The sequence below is a fragment of the Canis aureus genome, chromosome 13 (assembly GCF_053574225.1).
Source record: "Canis aureus isolate CA01 chromosome 13, VMU_Caureus_v.1.0, whole genome shotgun sequence".
NCBI lineage: Eukaryota > Metazoa > Chordata > Mammalia > Carnivora > Canidae > Canis > Canis aureus.
The window spans coordinates 17,978,846-17,993,480 of record NC_135623.1 but is presented as its reverse complement, the minus strand read 5'-3'; the positions used below and the strand labels follow the sequence as shown (position 1 = coordinate 17,993,480).

The window sequence follows — 14,635 nt, the reverse complement described above, 5'->3', positions numbered from 1 at the left end:
CTTGAAGATTATAGCTTTGCAATATCCCTTGAAGTCTTGTACTGTGATGCTACCATGTTTGGTTTTCTTTTCCAACATAAGTTTGTCCCCAAATAGGGGTCATTTCTGGTTCCGTACAAATTTTAGGATTATTTGTTCCAGCTCGGTGAAAAATGGTGATGGCATTTTGATATGGATTGCATTTAATGTGTAGATCACTTGGGGTAGCAGACATTTTAACAATATTTATTCTTCCAATCCATGGCCATGGAATGTTTTTCCATCTCTTTGTGTCTTCCTCAGTTTCTTTCATAAGTGTTCTATAGTTTTTAGAGTACAGATACTTTACCTCTTTGGTTACATTTATTCCTAGAGAGCCTATGGTTTTTGATGCAATAGTAACAGGATCGATTCCTTACTTTCTCTTTCTTCTGTCTCATTATTAGTGTATAGAAATGCAACTGCTTTCTGTGCATTGATTTCATATTCTGCTATTTTGCTGAATTCCTGTATGAGTTCTAGCAATTTGGGGGTGTGGTTTTTTGGGTTTTCCACATAAAGTAGAGAGTGAAGATTGAGAGTTTGGCTTCTTCTCTGCCAATATGAATGCCTTTTATTTCTTTTTTGTTGTCTGATTGCTGAGGCTAGGACTATGTTGAACAACAGTAGTGAGAGTGGGTATCCCTATTGTGTTCCTTACAAGAAAGGCTCTGTTTCTCCCTATTAAGAATGATACTTGCTGTGGGCTTTCCTTAGATGGCTTTTATGATCTTTATGAGGTATATTCTCTCTATCTCTACACTGTGGAGAGTTTTAATCAAGAAAGGATGTTGTATTTTGTCAAATGCTTTTTCTGTATCAATTGAGAAGACCATATAGCTCTTGTCCTTTCTTTTATTAATGTGATGTATCTCATTAATTGATTTGCAGACATTGAACAAACCATGCAGCACAGGAATAAATCCCACTTGGTCATGGTGAATAATTCTTTTAATGTACTGCAGGATCCTATTAAGCTAGTATCTTGGTGAAAATTTTGGCATCTGTGTTCTTCAGGGATATTGGCCTGTAATTCTCCCTTTAATGGGGTCTTTGTCTGGTTTTGGGATCAAGGTAATGCTGGCCTCATAGAACATGTGTGGAAGTTTTCCTTCCATTTCTATTGTTTGAAACATCCTCAGAAGAATATGTATTAGTTCTTCTTTAAATGTAAAATTCCCCTGGGAAGTCTTCAGACCCTGGACTCTTATTTTTCAAAAAGTTGTTGATTACTTTTTCAATTTCCTTGCTGGTTATGGGTCTGTTCAGATTTTCCATTTCTTCCTGTTTGAGTTTTGGCAGTTCATAAGTTTCTAGGAATGCCTCCATTTCTTCCAGATTGCCTAATTAGTTGGCATACAGTTGCTCATAATAATTTCTTAAAATTGTTTGTATTTCTTTGGTGTTGTTTGTGATCTCTCCTCTTTCATTCATGATGTTATTAATTTGGATCCTTTCTCTATTTTTTGATACATCTGGCTAGGGGTTTATCTATCTAATTAATTGTTTCTAGTTTCATTGATCTGTTCTACTATTCTTTTGGTTTCCTTTTCATTGATTTCTGCTCTAATCTTTACTGTTTATCTTCTCCTGATTGGTTTAGGCTTTATTTGCTATTCTTTCTCCAGTTCCTTTAGGCGTAAGGTTAGCTTATATGTTCAAGATTTTTCTATTTTTTCGAGAAAGGCTTCTATTTAATGTACTTCCCTCTTAGGATCACCTTTGCTGTATCCAAAGGTTTTGACCAGTGATGTTTTCATCTTCATTCATTTCCATAAATTTTTAAACTCTTCTTTAATTTCCCGGTAGTGATCCGAAGGGGCACCTGCACCTCCATGTTCATAGCAACAAGGTCCACAATACTCAAACTGTGGAAAAAGTCAAGATGTCCATTGACAGAAGAATGGATAAAAAAGATGTGGTATTTATAATATACAATGGAACATTACTCAGCCATCAGAAAGGATGAATACTTACCATTTACATCAACATAGATGGAACTGGAGGGTATTATGCTGAGAGAAATAAGTCAATTAGAGAAAGACAATTATCACATGGTTTCACTCATATGTGGAATATAAGAAACAGTGCAGAGGACCATAGGGTAAGGGAGGGAAAACTGAATTGGAAGTCATCAGAGAAGGAGAAAAAAAATGAGAGACTCTGAATTATGGGAAACAAACTGAGAGTTGCTGGAGGAGAGGTGGGAGGGGCATGGGATAATTAGGTGATGAGCATTAAGGAGGGTACATGATATGATGAGCACTTGAGTGTTATACACAACTGATAAATTATTGAACACTACATCTTAAAATAAGTGCGTACTATAAGTTGGCTAATTTAATATAAATTTTTTAAAACCTTAGCAATTTATAAAGTGACATTAAAAGTGACTGAGAAAGATCACAATTTAAATGAAAGAAATTCTACAACAGATAAATATGGATGCATTAAACTAAGCAATGTGAGGTTAACTTTTGAGCTGAACTTCTTGGAATTTTGCTTTTATCTCTTCCATGACCTTTCTTATTTTTAAGTATTAGACAGATTTGACCACATTGCATGTAATATGGCCAAGAGGAAACAGTCATTTTTAATTTATATTTTTTGTCCAAAAAGATAGTAATAAATCTATTTTAAAATGGAAAAAAAAAAGTACAAAACTAAACAAAGTTGTCCAAAACAATAATTTCCAGTATCTGGAAGCTAGGCAAAGGCAGCCAACAAAATGAGAAGCATTTATTCTTGAAAAACTTTTAGAGCTTTGGGTAAGAATTTGGCAGCCTTGTTCTTGGAATGCTCCTATTCCACTCCCCAGTTCCACAGATGAAACTATAATTGTTTTATCACTGTGGGATGACAACAAAAACCAGCAGCTTTGCAACCAGAGAGGTAGAAATGATTTGGGACACAATTTTAAAAGGCTACAGCTTTGTCAGATAAAAGTGGTGAACTTGGTGAAAAACAAATGGGGGAAAAAAAACCTAGCTTATTTGAGGTTTCAGCTCCAACTGTGGCTATCATGGAACAGTAGACATTTAAAGAGATCCTGGAAATGAATAAGCCATTGAAAGTCTGAAATAAACTTGCCACAAATCCCTCTTTGGCTTCCTTATAAATTATGAGTACGGATTAGGAGACCTGAGACAGTCTAGCAAGAAATAAAAGCCAAGACAGACTTGAGAACTACCTGTAACTGTGAATGGACTCCCCACCCCCAACCCTTACACTAAACTATTTGCAAGATGTTGCAAGCCTTAAGGGCTGGGATGTATTTGAGAACAATTAATGTACAACTCATTGGCTGACAGCTAAGCAATGAAAACACAGAGATGACTTACAGGAATCGAGGCGTTTTAAACAATAAAAATAATACATAATGCAGCTAAACCAGTCCTTAAAATAAAATTTATAGCTTAAAATGCTTTTTAAATTAACCCAGTGGAAGGAAGACTTTCACAACATATGTACATCAAATCACTGAGTTGTACACTTTAAATGTCTTATAATTTTGTCAATTATACCTCAATAAAATTGTAAAAAACGTTTATTACAAAATAAGAAATCTAAAATCAATAATCTAATTTACTTTAGGAAGTTAGAAAAGAATAGCAAATCAAAAACAAAGTAAACAGAAGACAGAAAATACAAAAGATCAGACTGAAAATCAATAAAAAAGAAAAAATACTATAGAATTGATGAAACCAAATTGATGACTTTTTAAGATCAAGATAGTTGGCAGAGCTTCAGCTAGAAACTAAGAAGTTAAAATAAAAGATATACATTTCTAAAATAAGTAATGAAAGCTGGAACATTGCTACTGACTTTAAAAAAGACAAAAAGTTCACCACCTACTCCAGTTCATATAGTTAATTTCAACACTCATTTCTATAGGATTTAATAGTCTATGACACAGCCTCTAGCTTCTGAGGTATCATTTTCCTTAATATAATTCCAATGACTTGGAGTAAGTCATGACTTAAATATTACTCTAACTATAATTTCTATCTTCCTATCAAATTTAAAGGGATTTCTTTTCAGAAATCAATAAACATCAAAATTACTCAGCAGATATTTGCAGAGCACCTAGTTTAGCCAAGTATTCTGTTGACTGCTGTTGACACTAAAATGAATAAAATAGCATCTGCCTCTAACACAGAGCCCATAGTACAGTGAGAGATACAGGTATAAAAACATAAATATGACCCATTGTGTTAAGACTTGTAAAATGCAATGGAAAAGAATAAATGCCTAATTCTTCTGGAATGGAAGTAAAAAAAAAAAAAAAAGGTATCTTGAGCTAGCAATTGAATGGAGACTTATCAATGATCATCAGAATGATCACCTGACAAGAAGGAACAGAAAAGAATTTCAGGAGGAGGGACAACTCTTTGCAGCAGAAGCATAAGTATGTGTAGCCCAAGACTGTTTCCATTACTGGTCATGAAGCTCTCATAGGTGGAATATAAAGCAAAACCATTAGTGATTTATAAGGATCCATAAAATGGGAGGCAGCTTTCCATTTTTATAAATCTATTGAGAAAAAAAGAAAACAAGAAATCTATTGGGAATCTTAGGGAAATACAGAGTCAAACCAAGAAACATACTCATAACTATAGTGAACAAATTGATCGCTACCAGAGGGAAGGTGAGTAGAGGTATGGGTTAAATAGGTGCAGGGGGATTGAGGAGTGTATCTATTTTGATGAGCACTGGGTATTCCATGTAAGTGTTGAATCACTAAATTGTACACCTGAAACTAATATTAGAACTGTAAATTAACTAACTGGAATTTAAATAAATAAAACTAAAAAAAGAAATTCGTAGAATACCATAAGCCTTAGAGGGTACTAAGACATCTTCTCATCTAACTCTTTTACTTTTAGGTGGAAATTGAGGCTAAACAAGTACCTGTATTTGTTGAAAATCTCCTATGATTAAAGGCATCTGCTTTAAAAGGCCTAGCATAAAGCCTACTTGATCCAAACCCTATGTCACAGCATTCTGCCACTGCTGCCCTTCTTGGTCAAACCTCCATCCCTACCAGCACAGTAAGATCCTCCCCCAGAAGATCAGCGCAGCTACCTGACACACGTGTCCATAAATATTTTTGGTGTTTTAAAAGTCAGCAGGATTGGCTGTGATAGAGTCCAAAGTGCACAGTGTTGCTCCTGGCAGGCAAACAGTGTGAGACAGTGTGACAATTGAGATCTGAAAAATGCCTGGGACACACTCAGGTACATTATTTGTTCTTCTGAGTGTTTGCCTGAGAATAGTAAGTACAGGGACACCTCTCCAGGGACAAATGAGCTGGCTGGTACCATTTCCCTCCCCCCCCCCCATACCCTTCCTACCATATGCAACGACTCAGCATAAACATGCTTCAATAAACAGCACAGTGCCAACACTGGCTGTCTCACTACTTTCACGAAGTCCCACCACTGTGCTCTGCTGGTACTGCTTTTATCTGGGAAGTGTGCCTAATGACCAGCACAGCAGGTCCCTTCCCCAGAAGACCACACAAACCCCATCCTACCATATCTACTGACCATAGAGTTCTGCAAAGCTTCAGTTCTAGTGGAAATAGCATCAGGTCTCTTGAAACCAGCAGACCAGAACATACCTACTTAAGACTCACCACACTCTGGCCAAAGTCAAAACACTGCCCACTGCAGGCAAGGAGAACCTCTGCAGACAACTGTCCTACAGGATAAAGCAGCCAAAACACAACAGTGGAGTGCACACAGCATGCACGAGAGACATGCACCTGAACCATCAGGCTCTGGACATTATATGACCTGTTCTTCATAAAACAATTACTCTCAGGAACGGGAAACATAACAGGGTTGTCTAACACACAGAAGAAGACAGAAATCTACACAAAATGCCAAGATGAAGGAATACAGGAAAGAATAAGAAAGGATCGTGGCCAGAGATCTAATTGAAACAGATATAAGTCATATGCCTGATGTGGAATTTAAAACAACAATCATAAGAAAAGCATGGAAGACTTCAGGGAGAACATTACTGTAGAGATAAAACAGTTCAAAAACAATCACGAGAAATGAAAAATGCAATAACAGATTTGAAATGGACTGGATGTATTGACCACAAGGATGAAAGAACAGTGGAACAAATAAGTAACAGAAGACAGGATTATGGAAAATAATGAAGCTGAACAAAGGAGAGAAGGTAGAATGATGTATCACGAGCATACACTTAGGGAACTTAATGATTCCATCAAACACAATACTAGTCATATCACAAGAGTCTCAGTAGAAGGAGAGAGAGAGAAAAGGAGGGAAAAGGGTTATTTGAGGAAATTATAGTTGAAACTTCCCTAATCTCAGGAAGGAAATCACATCCAGGAGCACAGAAAATTCTTTTTTTTTTTCCACAGAAAGCTGAAAAATAATTTATTCCAGTAGATGGCAGAAATAAGAAAGTCATCCTGAAAATATACTTTAGTGTAATTCTGTTGGGACAGATATTCCCTCTGAACATGCTTTCCTATTGACTGCCTTGTCTTGTGACAGTTTTTAAACACTTTGCTGATCCCCATGTTGTAACCAGGCAGGAGTCATCTTCAAATTCACAGGTTCCAAGGAGAGAGCAATGTATTTCTCAGAAGAATAGCACCCTCTATCTCAGCAGAGTGCATAAACATTTTACGGAGTCAGCACAGTTTAGGTTAAGTGGGCACATAATTCATCAAAATGTAAAAAATAGGCAACAAGAAAAAATACTGCATTGTAGAAGATATTCAAATATGGTGTGAATGTTTAAGGCAGCTGATGGCCAAAATAGGCAAGTCAAAGAAGGCGTTCTGGGTTTGGAGTTGATTTTGCATCTAGAGGAATTCTCTTCATGACCTCAATGAGCGCTGGAGAGCAGGTCTTCCTCCTCAAGGCCAATGATACTTGAGGTACCAGATGGTTTCATTTTTCAACTGTGGTCCAAAGAGAGGGTTGAGTTGGGCCAGAATTGCAATCAGCCAAAAGAGATAGTAGCAAAGTGAACATGGTGATGGTAACTCCCCGGTTGGGACCCTTAGGTATGAACCAGGGCACGCAGAAGCCGACGAAGCCCCAGAACGTGCTCATCACGATGAGAGGCACGGTGAGGCCGTTACAGGCCATGGTTGCCACGGAGCTGCGAACCCATGCCCAGCAGCCTCTCTTCGGTCCCACCCGGAAGTGTTGGCACAGAAAATTCTTATTAAAATCAATAAAAGTAGGCAAAAACTAAGACTTATTGTAGTTATTTTGCAAAATATAGTGATTAAGAAAAAAGATCCTAGAAGCAGCAAGACAGAAAAAATCCCTAAGTTACAAGGGAAGACACAGGTTAGCAGTAGATCTCTCCACAGAAATTTGGCAACCCAGGAGAGAGTGGCATGATATATTCAATGTGGTGAATGGGAAAAATCTGCAGCAAAGAGTACTCTATCCAGCAAGGCTATCACTCAGAATATGATGAGAGATAAAGAGCACCTGAGTGGCTCAGTCAGTCAAGCATTTGCCTTCAGCTCAGGTCATAATACCAGAATCCTGGGATAGAGTTTCGCATCAGGCTCCCTACTTGGTGGGACTTGTGTGCTCGCTCTCTCTCTCTCCCTCTCTCTCCCTCTCTCAAAAAAATAAATAAAATCTTTAAAGAAAAAAGGGAGAGATAAAGAGTTTCCCAAAAACTAAAGGAGTTCATGAATACTAAGCCAACACTGCAAGAAATATTAAAAGAGACTCTTTGAGGGGGAAGAAAAGACCAAAAGTGACAAAGACTAGAAAGCAACAGAGAATATGTCCAGAAACAATGACCAGAAAAAAGCAATAAAATGGCAGTAAATACATATCTATCAATAATTACTCTGAATGTAAATGGACTAAATGCTCCAATCAAAGACACAGGATGTTAGAAGAAGGGAAATAATAAATAGTAAAGCTGAAACAAATGGCATAGAAACTAAAAAAGCAGCTGAACAGATAAATGAAACCAGTAACTGGTTCTTTGAAAATAAGTAATAAAATTGATAAACCCCCAGCCAGACTTTATAAAAGAAGAGAGAAAGGAAACAAATAAACAAAATGACAATTTAGGATGGAAAGATCACAGCCAATAGAACAGAAATACAAAAGATTATAGGACACTATTATGAAAAATTATATGCCTTCAAATTAGAAAATCTGGAAGAAATGGTCCAATTTCTAAAAACATATAAACTACCAAAAGTAGAAACATAAAAAAACAGAAAACTTGAACAGACTGATAACAAAAGAAATCAAATCAGTAATCAAAAACTTCCCAACAGGGGCAGTCCGGGTGGCTCAGAGGTTTAGTGCTGCTTTCAGCCCAGAGCCTGATCCTGGAAACCTGGGATTGAATCCCATGTCGGGTTCCCTGCATGGGGCCTGCTTCTCCCTCTGCCTGTGTCTCTGCCTCTTTGTGTGTGTGTATCTCTCATGAATAAATAAAATAAAATCTTCAAAAAAAAATTCCCAACAAACAAAAGTTCAGGATGAGATGGCTTCCCAGGGGAACTCTACGAGACATTTAAAGAAGAATTAATAACTATTCTTCTTAAACTATCCAAAAATAAAGAAATGGAAGGCAAACTTTTCAAACTCATTCACTGAGGCTAGCATTAACCTGATTCTAAAACCAAACACTCAGCCAAAAAAAAAAAAAAAGAACTACAGGCCAATATTCTTGATGAACATGGATGCAAAAATTCTCAACAAGATACTAGCAGATCGAATCTAACAGTACATTAACAGAACCATTCACCACAATCAGGTTAGACTTATTCCTGGGCTGCAGGGATGGTTCAATATTCACAAATCAATTAACATGATACCCACTTAATAAAAGAAAGGATAAGAACCATATGATCTTCTCCAACAGATCCAAACAAAGCATTTGACAAATTGCAATATCCATTTATGATAAAAAACCATTAACAATGTAGAGATAGAAGGAACATATCTCAATATCAAAAAGGATTTATATGATAAACCCATAGCTAATATCATCCTCAAGGGGAGGCGGGGAATAAGAACTTTTCATCTATGGTCAGAACAAGACAGGGATGTCCACTCTCACCACTGTTATTTAACAAAGTACTGCAAATCCTATCCTCAGGATTCAGACTACACAAAGAAATAAAGGGCATCCAAATAGGCAAGGAAGAAATGAAACATCTACTATTTGCAGAGTACATGATTCTTTATATAGAAAACCCAAAAGACTCCATAAAAATACTATTAGAACTGATACAGCAAAATTCAGCAAAGTTGGAGGATACAAAATCTATGTACAGAAATCTGTTGCATTTCTATACACTAATAATGAAGCAGTCGAAAGGAAAAACAAAAAAAAACAAAACAAAAAAAAAACGAGAAATGGATTCCATTTACACCTGCACCAAAAACCATAAGAAACCTAGAAATAAAGCTAACCAAAGGTAAAAGATCTGTACTCTGAAATACTGATGAAAGAAATTAAAGATGACCCAAAGAGATGGAAAAACATTTCATACTCATGAGATTAGAAGAACAAATGTTATTAAAGTATCTATGCTACCCAAAGCAATCTACACATTCAATGCAATCTCTGTCAAAATAAAACCAGCAGTTTTCAAAAAGCTGGAGAAACAATTCTAAAATTTGAATGGAACCACAAAAGACCCTGAATAGCCAAAACAAATTTTAAAAAGAAAAGCAAAGCAGGAGACATCACAATTCTGGACTTTAAGTTACATTACAAACTGTAGGATCAAGACAGTATGGAACTAGAACAAAAACAGACAAATAGATCAATGAAACAGATTAGAAAATCCAGAAATGAACTCACAACTAGATGGTCAAATCAATCTGGGAAAGAACATCCAATGGAAAAGATATCCAATGGAAAAAAAAGACAGTCTCTTCAACAAATGGTGCTGGGAAAAATGAACAGCAACATGCAAAAGAATGAAACTAGACCACCTTCTTATACCGTACATAAAAATTAATTCAAAATGGATGGAAGATGGAAGTGTGAAAAAGGAAACCATCAAAATCTAGAGAACACAGGCAGCAACCTCTTTGACATAGCAACTTCTTACTAGATATGGCTCCTGAGGCAGGGGAAACAAAAGCAAAAATAAACTACTGGGGTTTCATCAAGATAAAAAGCTTCTGCAGTGAAGGAAACAAAACTAAAGGGCAACCTACAGAAATGGGAGAAGATATGTGTAAATAACATGTCTCTTAAAGGGTTAGTATCCAAAATCTATAAGGAATTTGTAAAACTCAATTCTTCAAAACAAATAGTCAAGGTAATAAATGGGCAGAAGACTCTATAGAACTTTTTCCAAAGAAAACATACAGATGGCTAATGGATGCATGAAAAGATAATCAACATCATTAATCATCCAGGAAATACAAATCAAAACTACAATGAGATACCACCTCACACCAATCAGAATGTTTAAAATTAACAACATGTAAACAACAGGTATTGGTGAGGATGCAGAGAAAGGAGAAACTTCTTACATTGTTGGTGGGAATGCAAACTGTGCAGCCACTCTGGAAAACAGTATGGAGGTTCCTCAGGAGGTTACTAGGATCCATCTCTTGCACTACTATGTATTTACCCAATGACACAAAAATACTGATTTATTTATTATTATTATGTTTATAATGCTGCTGCATTAACAACAATAACCAAATTATGGAAAGAGCCCAAATGTCCATTGACTGATGAATGGATAAAAACGATATAGTATATATATACAATGGAATATTACTCAGCCATAAAAAGAATGAAATCTTGCCATTTGCAATGATGTGAATGGAGCTAGAAGCTATTACGCTAAGTGAAATAAGTAGAGAAAGACAAATACCATATGATTTCATATGGTTGCTGCCTGTGTTCTCCTCTAGATCATATGGTATTTCACATATGAGTATATGGAATTTAAGAAACAAAACAAATGAACATAGAGAGGGATAAAAGGGAAGCAAATCAGAAAACAGACTCTTTATAGAGAAAAAATTGATGGTTACTGGAGGGGAGGAGGGCAGGGGGATTGGTTAAACAGGTGATATGTATTAAAGAGGACACTTGTGAAGAACACCTGGTGTTGTGTATAAGTGATGAATCATTAAATTCTACGTCTGAAACTGATTACACTGTATATTATCTAATTTAAATAAAAACTTGAAAAATAATAATTAAAAAAAATCTATTCTCTCTTCTCTCCCAGGATGGATCAAAAACAAAATCAGAGCTTCAGTTCAACCTTCCCAACTCCCCAGCCCATGCTTGCCATATCTCCTCTTAATAAAGGTGGGCCCTGTGGAGAAAAAGACATATATATACATATATACACATATATACATACACACACACACACACATATATGTGTGTGTGTGTGTGTGTGTGTGTGTGTATATATATATATATAAATTTTCAACAATCCTTAGTTTAGCATTTCTTCAGGCTGATGAGACAGAAAAAAAAATCATTACCTGGTAACAGCCTACCTATCTACATCTGCAAACTACTATTTTCCAAAAAAAAAGAACTAAATCATCATTAAATGATACAATTACAGTCTTTGAAAGATAGTGAGGTGTCACTGTGAGATTTGCTTAATCACAACTTGATACAATGAAAATATGTCAAGCAGTAAGAAAACAAGATGTCAAGTCACAACAAAAGTACAGCACATGCAGTTAATATCATGATCTTCCTTACTCCATACTGATTTTGTTTGACATTTATAATGAGCTTTTGACATTTGAGTGATAGCTACACCAAGATAAGAAATTAGAACACCTGGATATTAGCTTTCCTTAAGCAATAGGCATTGCTGAAACTAGAATTAAAAATTATTGACAACTAAAATGCTTTTAAATGTCTCAGAGATTTTAAGTTTCATGTCTGAAGTGTGCAAATTGAAGTCCCTATGGATCATCTATTACATTGATTTTCATTCTGTTTTCCACCAAAGAGAGAGGACATTCTCAGGCAGGCCATTTCAAGACGGCCAGCTGAGAACACTGTTCATGAAAGGAGGCTGCGTTGTTGGTATGTTTCATGATCAACTTGGAAGAATCATTTAAAAAGGCAATTTTAAATTTAAATATCAGGAAATAGTAGTAAGCCTATCCCCATGGAGTTCACATCTTACCTCAAACAAAAGGCCTGGAGAGGGCATCGCAGTTGCCCTATCCAAGAAATGGGCCAGTCTATAGATTACTGTAGCAATGATTCTTAACATTACAATTGTATCTCCTGAGGGAAGACAGTATATAGCAAACACTCGTGAAAGAAATAAGATTTGAAAAGCATCCTCCAGGGTGCATATACCTTCCAGTTCAGAATCACTCATTTCAATGAACCACTTAATTTCACAGATTAAGAAACTGAAATATACACAAAGTCCTACCTCATATTAGTGGCAGATCTAGCTAGGGACCAAAGTTTCGTAACTGCAAGTTAGCTGTGAGTATTACCACTAATAATAAACTCTACACAGCTGTAGCATTGGCTGGTTTACAAAGCATTTCTGTTTGTTATCTCATTTGATGTACATAATAATCCTGAGTGAAAAGCATACTAAGGATTATTATTTGTATTTAATAGATGAGTAAGCAAAGATCCAGAAAGGTAAAATGACTTATCTTAGGGATAAGATAAGGGATAGGGATACTCTGAGGAGGACCTGGGAAGAAGGCAGTAGATTCACAGAAGAATCTATTTTAAAATATTTTTGTGGTTGGCACTGAGATTCAGGTTTGTAGTTCATACATTTTAACATGTCCTAACTTTGCTAATAAACAAATTGACTACTAGAGTTTTAGAACTTTAAGTAAATTTAGAGGTATTATTATATAGTTCTTTCACATTAGTATATCCCAATGAAGCAAAATGACTAGTCCAAGATCCAAAGTTAGCTAGTGATTGAACAGGGGCTAGAACTTACTATCTGACTTTTAGTTCCCAGTCCACTTCACACCCTGAGCTTTCTTGTATTCCTGTTTCCATTATTTGTTCTGGGTAATATTTAAAAAGCACCATTGACTTCTTAAGCTTAAGATGACACAGAACATGTACTCCTTTCAAATTCTCTCCTCGTTGATGAGGAATGCTGCATCAATCACTAAAGACTACAAGCATCCTATCAATTGTAGGATTGAATTTATTAGTTCACTGAAGAAACTGAGTTTATTTAGGGTAAAGAATGAATCTTCTTAAAACAAATGTTCTGTAATCTCCTTTGGTAAAGAGGCTGGGGCCAAGTAAAAGGTAAAATTAAAGCTTGAGTTGAAATGACACCTACTGATATATCCATAAATGTTGAAGCATACTGCAATCTCTGGATTATTTGGTTTTTGTTTTATTTCTTATTTTGAAATAATTATAGGTTCTCAGAAAGTTGCAATGATAGTACAGAGAAGTCCATAAACTCTTCACTCACCTTCCCCCAACAGCTATACCTTACATAATTATAATAATATCAAAACCACAAAATTGACATTGATACAGTGTGTAAGGTCCTGTGCCCTTTTGTCACATACATATATTAATGTAACCACCATTGCAATCAAGATACAGAACTACTCTATCACCCACAGGTTCTCTTTCATACTACCGTAACCTCTGGCAATCACTAATCTGTTTTCTCTATCAATAGCTTTGTCATTCAAAAATGTAAGTGGCATCATTCAGGACATAAATTTTTGATATTGGGGGACATTTTTCCATGTTCTACAATGCCCTTGAGGTCCATCCAAGTTGTGGCATATATCAGTAATATTTATTCCTTTTTCATGCCAAATATTATTCTATAATATAGATGTAACAGTTCATTTTCCCATTAACCTATTAAGAGATTTTTCATTTTTTTCCAGTTTGCAGCTATTATAAACAAATATTATAATTTTTATAGCACCATTATATTTTTAAAGCACTACTTTAAAAATAACAGTGCTAGAAACATTCATGTAGTTATTTTTGAGTGAACATAAAGTTTTCACTTGCTGACAGAAATTTCAGGAAAGCAACTGCTGGGTCATATGATAGTTGCATGTTTAATTTCTTAAGAAACTGCCAAGCAGTTTTCCAGAATGGCTATCTAGTTTTTCTATATCCTACTATGTTTTACTCTAGCTGTTCTAGTAGATATTTAGTGATAATTCATTGCGGTCTTAATCTGCATTTCCCTAATGATAGTGTTATTTTCATATGTGTATACTCTTTAGTGAAATGTCTCTTCAGGTTTTTTGCCTCCTTTTTGTTTGTTTTTACTATTCAATATTAAGAGTTATTTAAACACTCTAGATATAACCTATTGTACTTAACTTGAAGCATCAACTTGGCTCGGTCATGGCAGCCAAATATTTAGTCAAAATTATTCCAGATATTTCCCTGGAAGTGTTTTTGGATCAGATTAACATTCGAATGGGTGAACTCTGAGTAAAGTAAATCAGCCTCCATAAAGTGGGGAGCCACAGCCAGTCAGTTAAAGGCCTTAATGAAACAAAGAATGGCCTCACCTGAGAAACAAAAAACTCTGTCAACTGACTGCTTTTGGACTTAAACAGTAGCTCATCCCTGGGCCTCCAATCTG

The 14,635-nt window shown here is 35.8% G+C and overlaps 1 protein-coding gene and 1 pseudogene across 8 annotated transcripts in view; both read right to left on the bottom strand.

Moving 5' to 3' along the window:
• LOC144281984 (BEN domain-containing protein 5) overlaps positions 1–14,635 on the bottom strand; it is a 1,369,676-nt gene that overhangs the window by 1,037,859 nt on the left and 317,182 nt on the right. The window lies entirely within an intron of this gene.
• LOC144281557 (V-type proton ATPase subunit e 1 pseudogene) lies at positions 6,412–7,213 on the bottom strand (annotated as a pseudogene).